Source organism: Meleagris gallopavo, chromosome 1 (assembly GCF_000146605.3).
Source record: "Meleagris gallopavo isolate NT-WF06-2002-E0010 breed Aviagen turkey brand Nicholas breeding stock chromosome 1, Turkey_5.1, whole genome shotgun sequence".
NCBI lineage: Eukaryota > Metazoa > Chordata > Aves > Galliformes > Phasianidae > Meleagris > Meleagris gallopavo.
In genome coordinates, this window is record NC_015011.2 from 138,781,989 (window position 1) to 138,807,957 (window position 25,969).

Genomic DNA, 25,969 nt, shown 5'->3' on the forward strand with positions numbered 1-25,969 from the left:
AGTTAACTCCTGACCTAAGCCTATGTATCAGCACAGTTTTGATTCAAAATATAACTTACGGGTTTCATCAGTACAGTTGGAAAGCTTTCTACATCTTTTTACCTCCTTTCCTTTCTCCTTTCTAAATGTATTCAGCTTACTACATAAAAAAATAAAAAATAAAAAAAATGAAAAAAAAATCTCAACAGACACAGAAGAAGAGAACTGTGATTCCTTGGAAAGTTGCAACTAGACATCTTAGGGCTAGGATTGCCTAGACGAATCTTCAAATTGTTACCCTGTGAATACAATGATAATAACATATTCAAATCCAACACTGTGTTGAAGTAAATAGGTTAGCAGTTTTTACTGAAAAGGGAGAACTGAAATAAAGTAAGTAAGCTGAATCTGATAAAATTGAAAAGGCAATGTAATTCAAAATAGATTTCAAATTTCATCGGAAAGTTACCCTTAAAAAGCCGACAAACAGAAATTGAATCCAAATTCCAAAAATAAACCACATTAAAGAAAACGAGGCTGGCAATTCAAATTTAAGACTGCTGTAAGTCAGGTCAAAAAAATTGCTGACAATTTTTGTGCTAAAAAAGTAAATCTCATGAGAAAATCTTTGTCAAAGAATTCAAAAGCAGAAGGCTTCTAAAAAAAATCACAGGGATTGGTGCATGATTAAAGTATATGAGGAGCACTCATACAAGGTAGTCGCATGAGAATGGTGGTACATAGACCAGAAATCTTGAATAAATAACTGTAATTCTGCTGAGTTACATGCAAAATGCTAGCAGTAATTTAAAATCTGAGTGGAGTAGAACTAGGGGATAAAAAAGTTATGGAGAAGAATAACATTGTTTATCAGATATATTCAGTGACTTCTATTTAAACTAGAACTGAGATCAGGAAGAGGTGACTGAGGAAAAACAGACTCATGTTGTCTCTATTAGTTTAATTGTGAGAATTAAAAGCTCCTCAAAAGAAGTTACCAGAGATAAAATAAACAAGCTTTTTTTTTTTTTTTCTCATAGCGCTTTATTATACTGTTGAATTCTTTCCATTTTAGAGGTTGAAGATGCAATCATATTCAAAAAATAAATTCAACAAACCTGCACAATTTGTTGACTTTGAGATTTGGATAAGATTGTTACTACTTGCACTGGAACTACAGAATTGTACAGTTTGGAACCTCTAAAGATCAACTATCTAACATAACCAGTCAAAGTAGAGCTGAAATAGACCAGATGTACTATAATATGGTTGTGAGTTGATCTAGGCAAGATTTGTATACTTGTTAGCACATTTAAAAACAAAATTGTATTCTCTGAGGCTAAATTTATACTTGAAAACTAAATATGAACAGGGCATGGCTTCACAAGTGCAACACTAGTCTAAAATCATTCACGCTTTCTTGGTTATCACATTTCCTATCATGAATTTGGCTTATTCCAAAAATGAAAGAAAAAAGAAAAAAACATTAAAAAAAAAAAGAGAGGAAAGGCTTGTAGACTATAACCACAGTTCTAGGCAATAAAAGACAATTCATGAGAACAACTACAAATACAGCTGCATAAACACATCAAGTATTAGGAGATAAAAGATATTAAAGATGAAACTGCTCTTTTTGGAACAGTGATAAAATTCGGCTCTATCGATTCAAATTGTCCTGAGTAATTTACTCTTGGAGCAAGATAATTTCTTTTCCCTATTGCCAAACATAATATTCTCCTATTTTAAAATACTTTGATGGCTTATTCCCTGACTCAGTGCATTTAGTATGCACTTTGAATAAGACCAGCAGCATTTTCTGTTATACAAACTATTTTTTGTGCATGTGTATATGTGTGTGTTGTATATCTTCAGTGTAATTTCCTAAAGATCGTATTTTCCACTTTGTGCTAAAAAATAGTTGTGCTGGTTGGTGCTGGTGGGGAAAGAACAAATTTATATCTAGCACTGCCAAGATTCACTGTTTCCTCCCGTAAGCTTTATCCAGACACAATTCTTAGAATAACAGTCACAAAGATATTTGCAATAAATACTAGAGAAACACGAGCCTATTCTATTCATATAGTAAAGATTATCCTATTTTTCCAGTGCCAAGAAAAACTTCCCTTCCAGATGCATTCTGTCTATATCAGAATTACATCAACAAAATTGATGCAAATCGTCTTAAGTTATTAGCTAAGATTGTAAACATTCAGAATCAGAAATTAAAATAAACACTTTACCTTATTTTACGTTTAAGCCAGCAAAACTATCCCTAAGAACTTGTTGGATGGTCATAGTTATAGTCTCTCATAGTCAGAGAATCAAAGAAAATCCCGTCCCCACTAAAGAAAACTAGCAAATCATACTAACTTCCTAATTCATCTCCCATTCTAAGTATTCTCCCGTTCTTCCAATTGGTATACTGCCCATTTGTTAGAAATAAGATTCAGGTGTGATTATAGAAGAAATGACTATAAAAATACCTGAATATCACCTGTCTCCAGCAAAAGAGATTTAAAACTAATGTTTGACTTCCTTTTCTGAACAGTAATACATAAGTTACTCTCAAAGTCATGCCTCCTACTTACTTCCATGGAAACTAGAACAGACAAAAAGAGCACAATAATACTTCTTTAAGAAAGCAAATTATCAGCTACAAAATGTTATTTTTCAACATTGTCACCACAGTTAGCTATGAATTTTCACTAGTGATGAACAACAGCCTACATGCCGTGCTTGGAAAAATCTGCACCACTAGCAGCGACTCAATGTCACCATTGCCACTGCTGAAACACACCACCCACCATCTCACATCCACTCTTTGGTCTCCAAAAACGTTCATCAAGTGTCAGTAATGTCAATGGATGCTATTTTATCTGTATGGAGGAATTAAATTATGCACTTCTATTCATATTCACTTCCATGTCAGATGACGTTTTGTCAGACTGTCCCTCTGCTGCCATCTCTGGCACGGCAACAAAATGTAATCGAACACTGGTCAGAATCTACTTCTGACACTGAAGACGAACAGAAACAAATAGGAGATATTTCTTTTTGAGCAACCCTTGTACCTTCCCTCTTCAAACTCAGAAGGCAGAGTAAATATTCATTTAGACCAGATGTGCACACTGACTTGGGAAGAAAGAAAGATAAAATTCCACATTCATATAAGAACATATTCTCAGCATTAGCAGAATGAAATAAACTCATCAGATAAGTGAAAACAGATGTTAAAATGTCAAGTGCAACAGATTTATGGATAAAAGACAAGCTTTGAAAAGGTTAATCTTAGATCCAGGTTAGGCTCTAAGAATTTGCATTAATTAAGAAGAAATCCTAATTTACATCGAACCAGTTTGTGTCACATTTACTGTAATATACTATTATGTATTGGTCTCAGTGGAACTACCTCTGAAACTTTAACCAGTTGAGCATGAGCGGTGGAAGTATCTCATGCCTTATTGTGCGTTTCCATAACTCTACTCTCATAAACAGCAAGGATTTAAAGTAAATTCTTCCCTGTCAACTGCCTGCATTTTCATCCAGTGGAAAGAAGTAGTAACATAGGAGACAGCAGACAAGCATCTGGCAAGACAGTTTTGATATGGCCTGCGTTTTTCAGGTCTTCCATTTAAAAAGCAAATGCTCCTCCCTTTCAGTCTATACAAAGCCTTCCTTGGATAGAAAAGTCTGTTTTCACTTCAAATTATGACCAAAGATTTCCACTTATCCTCTTTGAGCTCTGTTTAGTCAAGTAATATTTTTGTGATTAGTGTGTGCTTTTAACCTACCAGGGCTGCATTGTTCTATTGTCACAACCTTGAGTTTGTGCTACCAAATGACTGGTATATATCTGCAGCAACTAAAGAAAACACTGTACTTCAGAGACAGAGACATTCTATGGTGCTTTCTTTGCAAGAGAGCAAAAAAATCCAAACCTCTCAGGTGATTATATTGGTCCTAAATGCCTATGTATTTTGTTTTATAGCTTTTTTACACAGAATCGTACAGTTAAACTTTTTACTGTGTCAGCAAGGTCATTTGAGCACTGATTTGAAGACTGATAACTAGGTAACTTTCTAATAACTTAATATTGTCTTATAAATCTTATATTAATCTCTACTATAGTCATATATTTTTTAGTTTGTAATAGAATAAAATCGCACCTAAATAAGTATCTAAATACTTGTCATCGATACCTTGGTAAATATGAGAGTTTCTTTAATACCTCTGCAAATTATCCAGTCACTGTAGCAGTGAAGATAGTGGGAACATCTTTAATTTAAAGCTACTTATTTGAACTATTTGCTGATACTTGAATATGTTTAAACTCTCTGTTCTACTCATCATAAAAAATAAAATCACAACAAATTAGGTTCCAAACACTTCTTTCAGAGGCCTGGCTAGAGAAAAATTACAATAATTATTACCAAACTATAAGTAAAAAGATTTGTATAATTTATCAAATCAAAACAAGAAACTATAGTACATGGTCAGCAAATCTACCTAGGTACTTCAGAAAACTATAACAACCAAGTAGAAAGAAATTTTGAAGGGGAGAGAAGGAAATTGTTCTTTACAGCTTTAAGCTTTTGAATGCTATGTATCTAATTCTTAGTCGCTGTAACCTCTATCTACAGTCAGAAAAGGTAATTTCAACAGAGAAATTGAATGGGTTAGTGAAATATCCTCTCCAAGGTGATTTGCTCTCTATTTCCACAGAAGTAGCTGGATCACTAGTTTAGATAAGGCTGTTACTTTGCTGATAACTGAACGGCTCCAAACCACACTTTTTTCGAAAGTTGATAGATCATCAGCCTTAACTACATGCAAATGATCACAAGTCCAACTGACAATTCAGTTTTAAATGTCAATGCATTTCACTAATTCTTATGTGTTCCTCCCAGCGATAATCTTCCCTAAAATAATGTCTAGACCAGTGCCCCAGAACAGCTATTTGTGACTATAATTTAGCAAGGTAAAAGACCAATCCAAATATTTACAAGGTCATTTAACTCATTAGTACTGATGCAAACAAATTAAAAATAAACATCTACTAAGAAATTAAGTCCATATGAATATGATCTGATTACAAGTGATCAAAAATATATAGCTTTATCAAATATTCTCCTTTAGTGTATAGGTGTTAGAAATCTGTACTACCAATAATGATTTATTTGATGAAGCAACCTGTAAGTATATTTTGGGAGCAGTTACTCATTTATCATAAACACAGCATATACAGTGAGCATGTTGCCAATAGTTAGAAAGTGTACTGATCTGTAGACAAAGAAAAGAAGGCAAATATTTTCATATCATCTTTACAGTAGGATTCTAGGAGTTAAATAAGCAGCTAATAAGTCACATCATTTTTTGCACTTTTTTAAAATTATTTCTGGTATTACTGCATATCACTAACAGAACAGCACTAATGCAATGTAATTGAATCATAGAATCATAGAATCCTTTGTATTGGAAGGGACCTATAAAAATATTCTAATCTAACTCCCCTGCAGGGACAGGGACATCCACAGGTAGGTCAGATTTATTAGATCCCGGTCCAATCTGGCCTTGAATACTTCAAGAACAGGCTTCCACTACACCTCTGGGCAACTTGTTCCTGTGCCTCACCACCATCACTGTAAAAGACATTTTCCTTATATCCATTCAAAATCTGCCTTCCTTTAGTTTAAAATCATTTCCACTTTTGCTATCATACACACAGACCTTGCTAAAGAGTCTGTCCCCTTCTTTCCTGTAGCTCCCTTTTAGTTACTGAAAGGCCTCTATCAAGTCACCTCAGAGCCTTCTCTTTAGGCTGAACAGCCCCAGCTCTCTCTTGAAGGAGAGGTGTTCCATCCCTTGGATCATATTTGTGGCCCTTCTCTGAACAAATTCCAACAGGTCCATGTCATGCTCTCCTGTAGTGCGAACTCCACACTCCACGTCTGGCTGCAGTTCTTTAGGTGAGGCTTCACCAGCACAAAGTAGAGGAGCAGGATTACCTCAGTAGAGGCTCACTGTTCTGACTGGCATTAGATGTCTGTTGCCCATTAGTGCTTTTGTTTTCAATTTATATAGTAGTACATCGTTTCTGTTTAAAACATTAGTGATGGAAGGTATATCATTGGATAGTTCATATTTTAATCCATGTTCACACTGCTCAATGCAGTATGAAGCAAAGAAAACCAGGAAAATAGATTTGAAAAAACTCTACGTAGGTACCAGAATCCATAATTAAGTGAACACTCCACCCAAGCTAGGGTAATGGCACTCTGAAAAGCCTAGAGAAGTCCTTGTGATTACATGTGTAGACAGCTTAAGTCATAAGGAACTCAAATGGTGTTATACATGTTATACATGCATACCTGTGGTACTCCAATTGTACAATAGCTTGACTTTTCCCTCCTCAAATGTCCCTTCATTAGCATGGGACTTGCCCAAAATATCCAATATGCTTCAGCCGAGAACAGAAACAGACATGAGTGATATCCAGTGTATCAAAGAAATTTAGCATGGACAATGATGTAAGAGCTATTTTTCTTCAGCACTGTATATACTGTTAAAAGTATGGAATTAAGTTAAATTTTAAGTCACATTTAGAGATGTCAAAAGGATCATTTTTGACACAAGAGCTAATGACTACAAAGTGTGAAGTTGTTATGTTACTGCACAGGTCATTTCAATGCATTAAAGCCTTTCTCTGAATCTCAAGGAATATGTACGACATCATCATTCATTTTTTTTCTCTTGCTTCATTGCCATTCCTATATTTTTAGGTCCTCAGATTTTCAGAAACATTCAGGGAGGTGTTTACTGTAATAATTTTCAACGTAAACAGGGAAGATTGGCAAAGCAGATGTAATAGACACAGCTTTGCACATCAAAGAGTATCAGACAAGGCTAAAAATAGAGTGCTACTAGTTCTGCCTAGAATAACATGCCTGACAGAAGAATATACATTTACACAGCTGGCTTTACATTACTCTTATTATTACAATAAAATAAAAGGAAATTGCCTCTTCTGAGGTTCTTTCTTTTTCTTTTCTTTTTTTTTAATTCAGGCACTGATTAATCAAGAATTGGTTCAAAGTGTAAATGTGCATCAAGAGTCATTTCTACATAGACATACTTATCCTTTTTGAAGGAGCAATTGTCTCCCTGAGATAATGTAGAACATTAGCGATCTCTGCACTGTCTTAACAATATTAAAGTTTAGTAGACCTAGTTTTGATGGTTGCATACCCTTTTTTGCAGTGTTAAATCAATATCAGGATAATGGGTCCTTTCTGTCTGGAGTTGATCAGAAATTAAATTTGATCAGAAGTTGTTAGATGAACTGTTAAGTTTTATTAGGTAAATGAAAAATTTGCCCTTGCCTTCGTACAAGGATGTCATTATTTCTAAAAGCTTTCTAACTCATTTTTATTCCCCCTCCTGTCCTAAGAAAGTGAAATGAATTAGTACACCTGTGGATGTCTCCTTGTTCAAAAACTTCTTTCAAACAGAAAGTATCCAGAGCTCATAGACATTATATTTCACTTAGGTCTTCTCTAACTCTTCCATTCCTCAAAATGGAATTTAATTATGTTTCTCTTACCTATAACCTTTCTACTTCCTCAAGTAGTTTTCTCCTTCCCTCCGTAAATTAGAATAGTCCCTACTATTCTGATGATGGCAATCTCACTTATGTCCTCTTCTTTCTCAATTTTGTACCAGCAGAAAAAAAAAAACCGAGAGATCCTTGTGCCAATAGAACTGCAGAAACATACCTTTTTTCTAAAAACATCGGAGAAACAGCAGTCAATCAAACATTGTTTTCATGAGAATTCTTTCTTCATTTTTCTATAATCCTTTATAGCTTTATGAAAAATAAAAATAATAGTATTTGTAAAGGCTGTAATTTAGAAAAATAATAAGAACCCACATGCAGTCTGAAACATCAGACTGCCTAATAATTATTTTTATATGGGAAATTCACATTTTCTTAGTGGATAACATGTAAAAAACTTATTACTATGGGAAATCATAAAACCAGAAAAAGTTTCTATGCATCTTTTTCTCTGAGTTAAAAAGAACTGAAATAATGTCAGCTCACCAGTGGCTTCAGATATGGTAACGTATATGCTTTTTCTTGTCCAATATATTTTTGTAGATTCATCTCTTCATTTATTTCATCTTAAAAAATAAATTAAAAAGACAACAAAAATCTGTATGTGTGAGACGTTTTCAGCCAGTGTGTCAAATTGGCAAAATATCCTCTTTGAAGACATAGCAGAACTGACACAAATTGTTGCCCTCACTTTTGTTGCTACTGACACTACAGACTGAACCCTCCTCTGAGACTTAAAAACAATTTTGATGTGACAATCTGAGAAGCTAGCAATGGTATTTTTCAGAAACTGCAAGGCCAGAGATTGTGACCTATGCAGAGCCCAGTAAACCTCTGGAGGGTGTTATGTTTTACAGGAAAAAAAATGTTTTAATTGATTTTCTAATTACAGATTTTACTGTAATATACCACAGCCATGAAAAAGAAAATCAAATTACAGTAGGAAGAAAACCTAAGGCATGTTTCTTGTTTTTTAGAGTAACATCTGGAACAAAACAAAGATAAAAAATTGAAAGGGATAAGAATTTATTAATTTTTAATTATTTTATAAAAACATTAAAACTTGTATATGCAGTTTCATATATTTATCTCTGAAAACAAATGAGAATATGTTTGTGTATCATTTTCCTAAGTAAATGGCTTTTATTACAGTTCAAAATATCTGATAGGGCTAACATTGGTACTTTAGAATACATTCCATTTTAGACTTTAATATCAGAATGATGAATGTATAACTTCTTAATCTTTTATTTACTATCCTCTAGCAGAAAACAATTATCTTACTCATGAAGAAAAATGTATATATATGTATGTATATGCATTTTTAAAAAAATCTATTAATTCATTGCTGTAACTTGTTCCTTTTGGAACAAAAAAGGAACTAAAAGAATTCATACATTTTCAAGATTAATTATTAAAATATTAACCTAAAGTATATAGGATAGTTTTAGACAGTATCATGATGGCAGTTTCGCAGATCAACAGCAAAAAGAAGGGAAGATACAATAAATTCTTCAAAATATTTATCAAAACATGGGAAAGGGTTAAGGAACTTAGGAATCCTGGCCCATAGCCCACTATAGGCCACAAAATAAATACTGCACTTAATATACCCACTCTAGCCAAAGTGTTTTAGTCTACACAACAAGGCTACCAACAACTGACAGCATATTAATTCTAAAATTGATCCCCATTAGTCTTTCAGACAGCGTTGTACTAATTCTCCTCCAAATCATGATACACAATTTTCATCTTATATTAATATTTATCACATCTTTTTTTTTCCCCTTATAAATATATATATACAGTACTTTTTGATACAAAACTTCAAAATTTGGTGGAGTTCCTTAGTTTGGCATCACAGCAGGCAGCAAGGCTCCTTCAAATTATCAGTTCTCCTTAAGCTCTTTAAGTGAGGAGAAGGCGGAAAGTGCTGGGCAAGGCTGAGAAGGCAGCAGGAAGCCAGAGGCTGCCCTTGCCGGGAGTGGCTCACTCTCAGCAGACTCCATTCAGAAAGCAAAGCCAACATACTCCCAGGGCTCTGTCAGCCTCCTATGGCTGCTTACCAGCCCTTAGCTGAAAGGCTACCCTCACCATGGAAAATTGTTAATAATAAAATTGTGATGCTGAAATGAATTTGGCTCATTCATAACCCTTGATAATAAAATCAGTGGTATGCCTGGTGTTCTGCGTATTGCAAGACTATTGCTCATGTGTTTACTTTAAAAAAAAAAAAAAGAAAAAATTGAAGTGAGAGGAGAAATGAAATCCAAATTAATTAAGCTTCACATAAGACTGGCATTGGTAGATACAGTTAATTTTCGTCTTCTACCAAAGAGATTAGAGCTCATATCTCAAAGGTAATTGAAAGCCTATATTTGAAGGAAATAATTCCCTTCGGTTCTGAAGCAGGATTTACTTAACCTACAGTGAATGAAGGAATGGCAGTGAGTTTAGCTAATATAACAGCTTTATGATTTTCATATATTTTTCCACTGAAATTTCCCTCCTGCTTCCTGTGTTTGACATTTTAAGGGGTACATTTAGTTGAGTTTTTCAAATCTCTATGGTAACAGCATCACTACCCAATCAAAAGACTACCTCCTCTGCTTTCTCGCCTGTGCACTCAGCAGAAGCTGTACAGCAGAGAAGTGAGAAATACTGACGTTGGTCCTTCTAAGTGTAATAGGAGTGTGTTATAAAACAGGTAGACATTATTCGTAGATTTCAAAGCTAGTAATGATTACATTAGTTAGAGAAAGAATTAATCATTTGTCAAGGAACAGCTTTGGCATCAGATAACTTTAGCATTTTAAAATTCAATATTTTATTTTATATTAAACTGAAGAATTGGCATTTCCTTTTATTAATCGGTATTTCCTATTAAACTGAAGAATCATTCTTTCAGTTTTTCAGCCAACACTGATCTGTACTGGAGTACAGCAGTAGGCATAATATGTTTATAAAATTATTTTATCATAAACACTCCACTAAGTACAATTTTCCCAGTAATGTATTTGGTAATAAGCAGCAGCTCTATCTTCACAGCTGTAAATTGAAGAAATTTGTTAATAAACTGCCTGAAGTCAATCAGGAATGGAGAAAATCATGAAAGATACACAGGATTAAACATTATTTTTAGGAAACCATACTAGCCCAAAGGAGAAACTTTAGTGAACATAAGTTTTTGTAACAGGACTGGCTTTTCTATATGTTAGTGCATATTTCAGGTGATATCAGATACTCAGCATAAATTCTCTAAAATGCATATGATTCAGAATATCAGTATTTCCCACTGAAACTATTTGGGTGTATAACATATTTTAGAAAGCTATTCAAAATGCCTTGGGATCCTCCATTGTCAGATTAGAGGAGCTAGACTGGAATCTGCCAGCCTGCCTACCAAGAAAACTCTCGAGCCCTGTGTCTTTTCTAGCCCATTATGGCCCAGTGAGAATTGTGCCCACACTACAGGGTTCCGCACGATCATGTTTTATGCACCTGGTTATGGTATTTGTTCCACACAGAGTCAGACACCAAAGAATCTGTTTTACTACTCTAATCAACTTAGTGCAAGCATGATCATGGTTTTCATGGCTTAACCTTTTGAAGGTTATCCACCAGTAATGAAGAGACATATGTATAGGAAAAGACACTCATAATTAATAGTCTTGTCAGCAATGCAGAAACAAACTGCAACTTTTTAGTATGATTAAGAAGAATTTCACTGGCTTTCAGTACTCAGTGGATAGCTTCTCAAAAACTTATCAGTTTGTTTTTAATAAACTTACCTATTATCTTGAAATCAGTTGCGAATATTTGGCCAGAGATGACTGCAGCTTTTTGGAAGTTTTGTAGAAGTCAAGTAGATAAATGAGAAATTTCTTCAGGACAAGTAACAGATTCATAAATATTAACATAAATAACTGGAAAAAAAAATAACTTTATGAACCTTTTCCAAGTAATATATCAAAAGCTATTAACTAAAGAACTCAGGAACTGAAAATTATTTATTTCTAAATTCCAGATAACTATATCAATGCTTAGAGCATAAGTGGTCAGAGGACATTATTCTACTGAATTTTTGACAGAAAACGGTGTTGCAAATTCAGGATCTAAAGAATGAATGGTAAATACAGATCAAGTCATAATGCAGTGTGAAGTAGTAATGAAAGAGATAATCAAAGGCATGGTTGTAATAGAGAAATACAAAGAAACAATGACTCTCATTAGCTTCCAGAAGTAAACTAGCATACAAATTATTATTAATGATTTCCAGTGAAACAATGACTGTTTTTGTACTTTCTCACTTTATTTACCTCATGAAAAGCAGTATAACAAACTTTCAAATTCATTACAGTAACTTCATGATATAAACATTACATCATATCTTAGGGGTTCAGATACAGGAAAAAGTGATGTAAAGGTCTTTACCCACCTATTTACATTCTTCCAGTTTGCACTGTTTCTGTATATCAACCCCAGCAGGCAGCTGAGACACATGCAGCCATTTGCTTTCTGCCCTGCACAGTGAGATGGGAAAGAGGATCAAAAAGGTCAAAGCTAAAGAACTCATGGGTTAAGATAAAGACAGGTTAATAGGTAAAGCAAAATCTGAACAGACAAGTAAAATAAGATAAGGAATTTATTCACTGCTTCCCATCAGCACGTAGTGCTGCTTCCTCCAGTAAGGCTTCAGCTTCTTCCGGTAAGGCAAGGTCCATCATGTGTAATGATTTCTTAGGAAGACAAACAACATCAGTCCAGACATCCAGTTTTATTGTTCATCTTGATGTCAAAGGGTACAGAATATCCCTTTGGACAGATGTTCTTGTTCCATCCCCTCCCATCTTTTTGTGCACCTCCATCCTCCTCACTAGTAGGATAGCATGAGAAAGAGAAAAGTCCTTGTCTTAATGTAAGGACTGCTCAGCAATAGCTAAAATGCCAGCATGTTATCAACACTATTTTCATTAAAAAAAAAAAAAGCAAAAAAAAACAACCATAGCATAATATGTGCCCCCATGAAGAGCAATCTTTATCCCTTATTCCATACCATTTTCACCATGTTCAGGTACCACACTATCCAAGGATAAAACTCTTCTATGTACCTGCCCATATTCTTCCATGGACCCTACCAGCCATGACCACAGTGCTGCAGGGCATATCTCTTTAAGATATTCCTAAATAGCTCATTAAGCTTAGAAAATGTCTGAAACAGATATGAACATTGTGATTACTTGAGGTTGTTCAAGGTACTAGAGTCATTGTAACAAGGCAAAAAAAAAAATATCTGCCCCACAGGATAAGATAAGAAAGCTGGCATTTTTCTGTTCCTCCACAAAATTTGCTCTCTGAAGAGAAGGAGAATTGTAATAATTAATTTTCTCCATTAGCTGGTTCCTGAAGTACTGAAGCAATACAGGGATCAAATATCATGTATGATAAAGCACTTCTCATGAATATTTTACAATGTTCTTCCCATCTAAACTAAGGAAATATACACAGCTATAAATGGCTACCTACTTTTAAACAAGAAAAAAAGTCTACTCCGAAACATACTTCTGCAACTATTCTGTCTCATAACAGATATTTCTTACTAAGATACTTTGTCAAGGCATCAGTCCAGTTTCTATAATACTTATGATAACCTATCTGAGATACAATGCCATATTATTTAAAATAATTCTTTAGCAGCACCCCAACAGTTATCTGTCATAGATATGTAACATTCTTTAAGAACTTCCCTAAGCAACAAAATACATTTGCTGTTGAAGATTAAAAGATGGTTACTTTACTCCTGTATGACCACGTTAGAAAATCAATGTTAAATATGCTTTGCAGTACAAGTCAACTGGTCACCCTGTATTTCATATTAGTAGAATACTGCTCCGATTGTCCTAAAATAGGAAAAATTGGACACAGACTTACTTTGACTGTTTTTGATAAAAACACAGTAGGAAACTTCACTGTTTCATTGCTATTGCTTGTGTCAGTGCTCATAGCCATCCCAGTTCAATTTGTCTCATAAGTCCTCAGTTTGCAGCATAGACAGGATCAAACAGCAAGCAGAGGCATTTGTAATCTTCTAGATTAAATGACCATCTCTACAAGAGCTCCTGCTCCTTTAACAGCATGCAGTTAATGGATTATTGGGGCTTTACTGCAGTTAACAAGCAAAGTCTAGGTGTCAACTCCAACAGCAGAATCATATGGAAATATCTATTTCAGCAGTAAGCAGCATGGGTCACAAACCATGTAAGTAAATCCAAAAAATTATTTCAAAGAAGGTGTTTCCTTCGGCACTTTCCTACAGAAGCTGAGATTGGTGAAATGGTATATTTTATTGAATCCCTAGAGTGCCATCATTTAACAGTATTTCACAGCTACAGTATATCATCACATTACATGATACTCTCCTCGTTCCCATGCAAACTACAATACCATGAAGTGATAACATAATTTAATGAGTCATACCATCCAGTGTGATGTGATATACAAGAAAGTCAATACAGTATATCCCAAATATTAATCTCTTCTAAAGGGAAACCAATTGGGTATTTCATACAAATGTACAGGTCATTCATTTTTTCTGTGTGGGCTTTTTTGTTTGTTGCTGTTGTTGTTGGTGGTGGTTGTTGTTGTTTTAATGAGTTTAATCTCAGTACATCTTGATACATCTGAAGAGACCTTAAATGTTATACTCACAAAAAATATATTTTGCTAAATCTGTTCCATATGCAACTTTCTGAAAGGCTTTTAAAGATCTTTTAAAAAAATGTTTTTACAAATAATTACCTAAAGAAATCATATAGGAGCTTCACATCTTGTAGAGACTGTTTTTGTACCAATTAATTGTACTGTATCTATATAACTGAAAATCAGGTTGGTCGGTTTACTTTATTTGCTGACCAGACCCTAGCTTTGAGTTGTGTGTCCCCTATACAAGAGCTGATGATATAGAATGTATCTTGCAATCCAAGGAGCACAGGCAATGCAGTTCACAGAATCACAGAATTGTAGGGGTTGGAAGGGACCTCTAGAGATCATCGAGACAACCCCCCTGCCAAAGCAGGTTCCCTACACCAGGTCGCACAGGTAGGCGTCCAGGCGAGACTTGAATATCTCCAGAGAAGGAGACTCCACAACCTCCCTGGGCAGCCTGTTCCAGTGCTCCGTCACCCTCACCGTGAAGAAGTTCTTACGCACATTCGTGCAAAACTTCCTATGCTGCAGCTTATGTCCGTTTCCCTTGTCCTGTCTCCACGTACCACTGAAAAGAGACTGGCCTCACCGCTATGGCCGCCACACCTCAGATATTTATAAACCTGGATCAGGTCCCCTCTCAGTCTTCTTTCTCAAGGCTAAACAGACCCAATTCACTTAGCCTTTCTTCATAGGAGAGATGCTCCAGGCCCTTCACCATCTTTGTGGCCCTCCGCTGGACTCTTTCCAAGAGATCCCTGTCTTTTTTGTACTGGGGAGCCCAGAACTGGACACAGTACTCCAGATGAGGCCTTACCAGGGCAGAGTAGAAGGGGAGGATCACCTCCCTCAACCTGCTGGACACACTCTTCTTAATGCACCCCAGAATGCCATTGGCCTTTTTGACCACGAGGGCACACTGCTGGCTCATGGCCAACCTGTCGTCCACCAGGACGCCCAGGTCCCTCTCCGCAGAGCTCCTCTCCAGCAGCTCATCCCCCAGCCTGAATTGGTGCATGGAATTATTCCTCCCTAGGTGTAAGACCCTACACTTGCTTTTGTTGAACCTCATCCGGTTTCTTACTGCCCAGCTCTCCAGCCTGTCCAGGTCTCGCTGAATGGCAGCACAGCCTTCAGGCGTGTCAGCCAATCCTCCCAACTTTGTATCAACAGCAAACTTGCTGAGGGTGGCCACTGTCCCCTCATCAAGGTCATTGATGAAGATGTTGAACTAGACCGGACCCAGCACAGACCCCTGGGGGACACCACTGGTTACAGGTCTCCAGCCAGACTCTGCACCACCAACGACGACCCTCTGCGCTCTGCCAGTCAGCCAGTTCTCAACCCACCTCACTGTCCACTCATCTATCCCACACTTCCTCAGCTTTGTTATAAGGATGTTGTGGGAGACAGTATCAAATGCTTTTCTAAAATCAAGGTAGATTACATCTACCGCTCTTCCCCCATCCACCCAGCATGTGACAGCATCATAGAAGGCCACCAGGTTGGTCGAGCATGAGCTCCCCTTGGTGATCCCATGCTGACTACTCCTGATAACCTCCTTTTCTCCCAGTTGTCAGGAGATGGTATCCAGCACAAGCTGTTCCATCACCTTTCCAGGGACAGAGGTGAGGCTGACAGGCCTATAATTACCCGGATCTTCCTTCTTGCCCTTTTTGAAGACTGGAGTGACATTGGCTATCCTCCAGTCTTCAGGGACCTCCTCTGATATCCAAGACCTCTCAAAAATGATGGAGAGCGGTTCGGCAATGACCTCCGCCAGCTCCCTCAGCACATGTGGATGCACTCCATCAGGTCCCATGGACTTGTCAACCTTAGTACTGCCTAGGCGCTCACGCACGTCCTCTTTCCTGACTAAAGGGAAGTCTCCCATTTTCCAGACCCTCTCACTAACCTCCAGGGTGTGGGATTCCTGCGGGAGAGCCTTTTCACTGAAGACGGAAGTAAAGAAGGCATTCAGTATCTCTGCCTTCTCAGCACTCCCCCGTTACCACGAACCCCCCCTCACTTAGTAAGGGGCCCACATTCTCCCTAGTTTTCCTTTTGCTGTTAACATACTTGAAGAAGCCTTTTTTATTATCCTTTATCACTTTAGCTAGATTCAATTCCAGACGGGCTTTAGCCTTCCTCGTCGCATCCCTGCAGGCCCTGACAACATTCCTATATTCTTCCCAAGTGTCAGACCCTTTTTCCACATTTCATGGACCTTCTTCTTTCCTTTGAGTTTGTGCACGAGCTCCTTGCTCATCCACACAGGTCTCCTGCCACCTTTTCCCGATTTCTTGCTCACAGGGATGCACCGATCCTGAGCTTGGAAGAAGAGCTGTTTAAATGCTGACCAGCTCTCAGAGGCCCCCTTACCTTCTAACACCCTTGCCCACGGGATAGCTCCAAGTAGGTCCTGGAAGAGATCAAAGTTGTCTCTCCTAAAGTCCAGGGTAGCAATCCTACTTATTGCTTTGCTTCTTCCACTCAGGAACTTGAACTCCACCATCTCATGATCACTACAACCCAAACTGCCCCCAGCCTTTACTTCCTTAACAAGTCCATCCCTGTTGGTGAGAATAAGGTCCAGTAACACCCCTCCCCGCGTCAATTCCTCCACCACCTGCATCAGAAAGTTGTCTTCAACACACTGCAAGAACCGTCTGGACCATGCGTGCCTGGCCATGTTGGTCGTCCAGCAAATATCTGGATAATTGAAGTCCCCCATAGGCACCAGTGCCTGGGAACGTGACGCTACATCCAGTTGCTTTTGGAAGGCCTCATCAGTCCCCTCATCCTGATCAGGGGGCCTGTAGTACACCCCCACAACAGTGTCACCCTTACCAGCCTGCCCCTTGATTCTCACCCATAAGCTCTCTACTGCTACATCACTCTCCCCCAAGTGAATTTCAATACATTCTAGCTGCTCTCTCACATAAAGAGCAACTCCACCACCCCGCCTAGCCAGCCGATCTTTCCTAAAAAGCACATAGCCCTCCATGACAACATTCCAGTCATGCGAGCTTCCCACCACGTCTCCGTCATCGCAATGAGATCACGACCTCACAACCGCATGCAGAACTCCAGCTCTTCCTGTTTATTCCCCATGCTATGCGCATTAGTATACAGTTCATTGCGTTGTGATGATCAGCAACTATATTAAGTCACTGTCACATATGAAGACATTTTAAATCAAGGTAAGACAGATTTAAGTTGAAGAAATCTGCTTGTTTCCTCCACACACATGCACATACTAATATATTTTAGTTATCCCATGAATATAAAAATCAATCATACAAACCTAAAATGGCTTAGACTAGAAGGGACCTTCAAGATCATAGAAGTCCAGCATGCATGCCATGGACTGAGTTGCCATCCTCTAGATGAGACTGCCAGAGTCCCACTCAAACCAGTATTGAACGGCTATAGGTATGAGGTATCCACAACTTCTCTAGGAAACATATTATAACGCCTCACCACCCTCTGACCAAATAAATCTACCAACTTAGATTAAAGGCATTCTCTCTTGTCCTATCACTATTAGATCATGTAAGAATTCAGTCCCTCCTCTTGAATGTACTATATCTCCCCGAAACCTTCTCTTCTCCAAGACAAACAAGCCAAGCTCTCTCAGCCTTCCCTCATGAGACAGTTTCTCCAGATCTCTGAACATCTTCATGGCCCTTCTCTGGACCCACTCCAACAACTACATGTCCTTCTTGCTTTCAGGGCCCCAGTACTCCAGATGAGGACTCATGAGGGCAGAGTAGAGGGGAATAGTCACCTCCCTCACTCTGCTGGCCACTCCTCTTTTGATGCGGCCCGGGAGAATTGGTGCAGACAAACATAGCTGACAAAAACTGTTGACAAAAACTTAAATTTTGAGCCACTAATATGCCCCTGTGATCAAGAAGACTAATGGCACCCTGAGGCGCACTTAAGAAGATCGTGGCCAGCAGATCAAGAGAGGCTATCCTCTCCCTCTGCCCTGCCCTGGTGTGGACACATCTGCAATACTGTGTCCATTCCTGGGCTCCTCAGTTCAAGAAGCACAGGATTCTACTGGAGAATGTCCAGCAGGGGGCCACAAGGATGATAGGGTCCTGGAGCATCTCCCATATGAGAACTGGCTGAGAGGCCTGGGGTTGTTCAGCATGGAGAAGACTGATAGGGGATCTTATCAATGTTTATAAATATCTGATGGGTGGGAGACAAGTGGATGGAGCCAAGTTCTTCCTGGTGGTGTCCAGTAACAGGACAAGAAGCAGCAGTCACAAACAGGATCACAGAAAGTTCAAGCAAACATGAGAAAGAACTACTTTATTTTGAGAGTTACAGGTAACAAATTGTCCGGAGAGGCTTCAAACCCTACCTGAATGCTTTCCTGTGCAACCTACGTAGGCAACCTGCTTTAGCAGTGGAATTGATCTAGATGATCTCCCAGGTTCCTTTCCAACTCCTGCAATTCTGTAGTTCTGTGACTCTGTGTAAACAAATAGGCAAATATACAATTAATTGATTAACTGAGCTAGAAAGGTGATGATTGCGATCAATATGGTTACAGTGGTCTAAAAGAGGTTCCCTTTGAAATTTAAAATATATTAACTAAGTCATGTTATCTATCTCACATGGCATCACTGCACATTTTTCTCTTTCTGGCAAGACCTCTAACATAATGAAATCGAAGAGGTTTTCTTTACATTTAACTGTCCTATATGTCCCACGAGATTAATCTTCAGAGTTGAACATGGCCAAAGCCACTGGATAGAAAGCACAGTTACTACTTTGTCAAGCTGTTAAACTCTTTGTTTGGAATCTTGGAAATCTTTGGAAATGTTTTGTTGATATAAGGAGAACTGTTTATTATCATTGTTTTCTTCTACTCTATTTTTCTGGCAGCTAGCCATTTTGTAAGGACTTCAGAGGCTATTGTCTGAGGCTGTTTTATGTTTGCAATATGATTGCTCTGCCTAGAGTCATACTAAGAAGAGATATGATGTATGCTGCAAAATTCTAACAATGCTAAGGGATTTTATTCTCAGTATTGATGAAGTTGGTGGGACTTTCCTCTGCATTTCTGTTTTCTGAGGAAGAACTCACAAAGGCAACCTAGGAGGCTCAGTAGTTATACAGTAAAGCAAACACACTAAAGTAGGAAGAAAAGGGAAAGGATGAGACTGGGTAGAAATATAATTAAATGACTGAAAACAGATCCTCTTCTATAGTAGCAGAAGTACCACAAAAGATTTTAAGAACTGAATTTTTTTCAATTTGTTTCTTTCTAATTAAAAGTATTTGCTTACTGTGTTCTAGAGATTTAGTATTTGTTCCACATCATAATAACAGAGACTAAATAATAATGAAAACGTTTTATCTGTAAGCATTTACATAACATACTCAACTGTGAATGATCACATACTAAAAGGTAATAGTAAGTCTACATGAGCAGTGAAAAAGCAATCTACTGAATTACTCCTTAGTTTTCACAGTGAGAGCAGGGCCACACTTCTCAACCATTCAGTACAGAATGTCTTGGTGTCTACTTGTTAAACTAATACAGTTTCATTATTTTCCCTTTACTGTATTCCCTTTCTTGCATGTGCTAGAAGTCCTTCTGGCAGAGTAGAAACAGAAATCTTAATATATAAACCATTATTTATTTCCAGCACTCATATAAAAAACAAAGATGTACCTTTTCACTCTACAGAGACTTTTGTTAGGATGAATGACAGCAAAATGTGAAAAGAGCAGGACCTATATTTGTCTGCCTGTCCATAGCTGAAGTAATGGCATAAAGCATTAAACCAATGTCTCTTAAAAAATGAAAAAACATTTTCTTTCAGGATCAATGATTCATTACTATTGTGAAGATTAAAACTAAAAGCAAAGAGGAAAATGAGTCCAGAGCAGCTCTGCTTTTCATTTTTATGGAACTTGTTAGTGAACAAGAGCCAAGAAGTCAAGCATTTGGGTAAACAGTTCAACATGAAATTACTTACTGAATGCAATCTGATGTTATGGTCAAATACATCTGCTGCACTGTAAAGCAGTAGATAGAGTGATTTAGCACTGCATACAAATCACTGGGAGCCAGTGTGTTTGTACCATGTGAAAGGCTGGCAGCTGTAAGAAGAATGCCAATCTCCAAATGTCATTTCTTCATTTACGCCATATTGGTATTCAGACAGTGTCAAGCATCTCCAAAAGTGAATTTATTGCTATAAGAAACTCAATATTTTCCAAAAATGGTAGGAATTCTGAAACAGTAATTTAAAAGCCTATTTTTTTTTTTTTGCAAACTATTTACTACTTTAGATACACGTATACTGCTATTCATTACCATGGATACTTACAACCAGGGTAATTCTATGAAGTTTCTTCATTTTAAATCTTTGGTCTTTTACAAAGTAAACTCACAATGTTTAGTATGATCAGTAAAATTGAGTTATTAGAGACCTCCTTGACTTTCCTAAAACAAGTATTTATTGTATATGATTCATTTGTCTCTCTCTTTTGAATTTTCTTGGAACAACATTTCATTAGGATATTTATTTTTTTTTCCCAGAAACACGTCATAAAACAGTCCAATCAAACTACCTATTTCCTGTGGAAGTATCAGTCTTGCAAAGTACTACCCTTCTGAAAATAGCAAAACACCAACAGAATGAAAGGAAAAAATGTTCTATTCTATTACATTTTCCTTTTTACGTAAAAATAAATAAATCCCTGAAGATAAATTTCAGTATCTTTCTGTACTTTCTAATTATCAGAACTAAGAAATATCCCACTAAACACAAACACACAAAACATATACATACTCTCCCTTCTATTACCAAAGCATTGGTAGTACCACTGCTTTTTCTCTGGAAGAACCAAATTTCTTAAACTTCATAAATATATTGATGATACTTGATGTTATTATAATTTGAACTTTACCAGATCATATAACTGTGACATTTAACTAAATCATGATGAGTTGTTCTTCTGTTATACTATGAATGGACTGAGTTTTCTACCGGCTTTTTACATACATATCAATCAGATTTATTTAACTGAGTCTTTTCAGAGTGTTCAAGGTTCAAGAACATATATTTTGTTTACTTTGGGAGCAAAATTCATCATCAAAGGCATAAATCCATCCAGTGATATTAGATTCAAAAAAATATGTCCTGCCTTGCATTTGTTTTTGTCTTTAGTTTTTCTGAACGTACATTTCAGTGAGTATTTCTATAGCTGCATTACAGCATCAGTAAAAGGCAGCAACAATCCTTTCTTTCATTAGAACAAAGTTCACAATTTCTAAGAGGTTATATTAATTTTGGACAGAGAAGGGAGAATTTTGCAGCAACAAATAATGGTAGCTCAAAAGTCTGATTATGTCAGTGCTGGCTCCTAGAAAAGACCAACCAATTTAAATGATCTTGTAACGTTTAAAGGCTCTTCACTTTCAGCATATTTTATTGCTGCCTGGCTACAATTATGCTGACCAAAAGTGAGGCCAGCATTGGGGTTTAGAACTCTGAGGAAAATCAGTTCAGCATGTAACCACTTCACTCCTAATGGCAGAAGTTGCATGGGAAATTAATTTTCAGGATCACATTAAGTCAGACTGCAGAAACTATTGTGGGATTCACTTGGATAAAATTGCTCTAGCTGCTGAAAAGATGAGTGTCAGTAATGATATTTATTAAACAAAATGAATAACGTTTGGAAGCCATGGAAACCAGAGGACTAAAATTGAGTATATGCACTGAGTGCAAGAGGGCAACAAGAGCTTTTAAGACAATCAAAGGATTTAAAGTACAAGGACAGACAAGATAAATTCTCAAGCATTTTTATCTATCTTTCTTATAAGATAGAAAAGTGAAATTAAAATAGAAAATACCAGTCTGTATAATCAAGGAAATAAACCTTCAATAGTACTTTAGTGTACTTTCAAAATTTTTCTTCAGACTTCCCATTCTTTATGTGATTGAAAAATTAATTTATAAAATATGAATACCCTAATAAAGAAAATAAATGAATGTAGGGGGGCAGGGAGGCTTAGGGGCATAAAAATGTTCTGGATAGAGTCAGAATTTTTGGAAAAATGCAGAGCAATGGAACAAATAGTCAGAAATATTTCATAGAGGTTTGAACCATCATAGTAAAAAAAAAAAAGAAGTCATTTGATTGAAATGAAGTTAGAAAAGATAAGAGTCTATTTAGATTTACAAAGACATCTGACTTTGAATGACAGGGTATTTTTCTTTTTTCATTTTTCATCAGAAGTCTACTTTAAGTCTTCCAAAAACTCACATTCATGTTTACCTTCATAGCATGTTATTAGTTAGATTGATGAGTGGAACTGTTTACAAAGTGGAAATTTAAAGCCTTTAAGAACGTGAAGGAAAGAGGTAGAAGAGGGAAGAAATAAAAAAGCCTAGCATTTTTTTAAGAAGGCCAATCAAGGCAACTACTTTTGAAATGCAGCAAAGTATTATTAACTGCAATTCTGATCAAATAATTCTCTAACAGGAAAAAAAGAAAAAAGTACTGTATCAGAATTGTAAGTAAATAAATTTATAATGCATTTAATATATTTTAAACAATACAAAAAAAAAGGTGACAAATTCACATTGCTTTTAAAGCAACAGTACAATTGTTTATCATGTTTAAACTTGGAAGTGACTTATGTACTTTTTTCACAATTTTGTGGGCTATACAGTACTTACTGCACTCAATCTACTGTATTATTAGTTACATAATCTATAGAGATAAAGTTTACATAGATCACTCTGAAAGCAATTCCTCCTATTTCCTCCCATTGAAACTACAACAAAGACAAAGAATACAATAACACTATTTGATAAAGCAAATTCACAACTACAGAACAGACTTTTTCAACATTGTCACAACCATTAGCTATGAACTTCTGTCTCTGATGAATATGCATACTGTGCTCATATAAACCTGCACGAGTGGAGTTGACCCACTGTTGCTTTCACCACTGCTGAAATGCACTATGTACCACCTCACTGTGCTCACATCCACTTTTGGTCTCTATAAATGTTCAGCAAGCATCAGTGAATGTTAATAGGTGCATTTTTTCTATATCTTTGCTTCATATACACTTCCACATCCGATACCATTTTTGTCAGACTGCCCCTGTTTTTGCATCTGTCATGTGGCAAGAAAATGTAACAGAATATTGATGGGAAGATTCACACCACCACCATCCACCTCTGACATTGTGAGCCAATATATTAAAACAGGAAGCATTACTTTTGGAGCAGCCCTTGTACTTTGCCTTCCAGATGTGTATAAGTTCAATATTCTGAATTGATATGGCTAAATCACAGAACCACAGAATGGCCTGAGTTGGAAGGGAACTCAAGGATGACGAATCTCCAACCCCCTCCCAACCACAGGCAGAACCACCTACCTCCAAATTTAATACCAAGCTAGGCTGCCCAGGGCCCCATCCAATCTGGCCTTGAAAACCTCCAGGGATGGAGCATCCACAGCTTCTCTGGGCAGCCTGTTCCAGCACCTCACCATTCTCTCATAGTAAAGAACTTCCCCCTGACATCCAATCTAAATCTTCCCTCCCTCAACTTAAAACCATTTCCCCTTGTCCTTCTGCTACCTACCCTTTCAAAGAGTTGATTCCCCTCCTGTTGTAGGCTCCCTTTAGGTACCGAAAGGCTGCAATGAGGTCACCCCGCAGCCTTCTTTTCTCCAGGCTGAACAAGCCCAGCTCCCTCAGCCTGTTTTTGTAAGGGAGGTGCTCCAGTCCCCTGATCATCTTCATGGCCCTCCTCTGGACCCTCTCCAACAGCTCCCTGTCTTTTTTGTATTAGGAGCTCCAGACCTGGACGCAGTACTCCAGATGGGGCCTCACAAGAGCAGAGTAGAGAGGGACAGTGACCTCCCTGCCCCTGCTGGCCACTTCTCTTCTAATGGAGCCCAGGATACCATTTGCTTTCTGAGCTGCAAGAGCACACTGTTTGCTCATGTTAAGTTTTTCATCCACCAGGACCCCCAGCTCCTTCTCTGCAGGGCTACTCTCAAGGACCGCTTCTTCCAGTCTGTATGGATGCCTGGGATTTCTCTATCCCAAGTGCAATACTTTGCACATTGCTGTGTTGGACCTCACTATGTTCACCCGGGCCCACCTTTCAAGTCCGTTGTCTCTGAATGGCAACCCTTCCTTCTACATGTCAACTGTACCGCTCAGCTTGGTGTCATCAGCAAACTTCCTGAGAGTACTCTAAAGAAAATAAGGAGCTTACAGATTTTTAAAACAACATTCAATTCAAATTTCTGCCTTAGGAAAAGAGCAAAAATAATAATGCTATTTCCAGGATGAGCACTCAAAGTTGAAATGTCATCTACGTGTAGAATGATAGAATCATAGAATCATAGAATTGCAAGGTTGGAAACGACCTGCAAGATCATCTAGTCCAACCCTCCTCTCATTAGCATTGCTACCACAAGCCTCTAAACCATATCTTATAGCTCCTCATCCAGATGCCTTTTGAACACTGTCAGGGATGGCGACTCCACCACCTCCCTGGGCAGGCCATTCCAGTGCCTGACCACTCTCTGAGAGAAAAAGTTCTTCTATATGTCTAACCTAAACCTTCTCTGGTACAACTTCCGGTCATTTTTTGGGTTCTGTTTGTAGCCTAGGAGAAGAGGCCAAACCTCTGCTCATAACAACCACTCTTCAGGAAGCTGTGGAGTGCAGTGAGGTCTCCTCTGAGCCTCCTCTTCTCCAGACTAAACAATCCCTGCTCCTTAAGTCGCTCCTCATAGGACTTGTGCTCCAGACCATGTGTTTCATTTGAGGCCATGTTACTTTAAAGTTGCAAATACAGGGAGATTTGATCGAGCATACCTAGCATCTTAGGTAGCTGACAGCTGTCTAAGATAACAAAAGAGGTTTACTTTACACATTAATGGAAATATCCTAAGGAGAAAAATGTCCCTTAATACTCAATTTCCATCAATAGGTAAGTCATCTGTTTTTTATTAGATCAATTTGAATAAGTACTGGAATAAAGCTACACACTTTTTCATTCATTATCAGGAATACCCTTTACTATCCCCAGAATTAGTTAGCTAGCTTACCTTCAAAAACTCAGAGCACCCAATTTTATGTGACATATACTTTTTCCTTGAACACATTTATTGTGAAGCATTTTCACATGCTATTAGACTGCAGATTTCTCTGTTCTAAACAATAAAAATGAATGTGCATGCAGGTAGGGAAGAAAGGTGCCTTCAGATGATATAGCCAATACTTAAGGAAAAAAATAGAGTACATTCTAAATGACACAATCACTCTTCTCTCAACTACTTGCCTCCAGTATTTTCTACCAGCTCCAAAAAGACTTTAAATTATTTGGATGCACAAGACTTAGTAAGATATTTTCTTCGGTATCTTTCACCATTAAGATGACAATATGATGACACATCAAGAGACACTCCTTCCATGACCATTTATAACATGAATGGATCTTGCAGTTAGCCAACTGTACTTTCACTCTATAGGGATGACTGCTCTCATAATGCCACAAATTTGTAACATTGTTTCTCCTTATTTAATTCCAGAGATGTTATCTTATTTTAGAATGTTCATGCTATTCATAATATTATTCATATTATTGAATGGTTATATTA

General features: G+C 37.4%; 1 long non-coding RNA gene across 2 annotated transcripts in view; it reads right to left on the reverse strand.

Annotated features, from left to right (window-relative positions):
• Positions 1–7,750: 7,750 nt before the first annotated feature.
• The window catches only part of LOC109363850, a 44,901-nt gene continuing 26,682 nt past the window's right edge, over positions 7,751–25,969 (reverse strand). The window contains exons 2-6 of one of the 2 annotated variants that reach the window (XR_002109679.1): positions 18,675–18,785; positions 12,030–12,114; positions 11,383–11,517; positions 8,078–8,157; positions 7,751–7,840 (exon numbers count right to left, since the gene is read on the reverse strand). This is a non-coding gene — a long non-coding RNA (uncharacterized LOC109363850). The remainder of the gene's footprint in view (positions 7,841–8,077; positions 8,158–11,382; positions 11,518–12,029; positions 12,115–18,674; positions 18,786–25,969) is intronic. The other variant, XR_002109682.1, reaches the window with a different exon arrangement.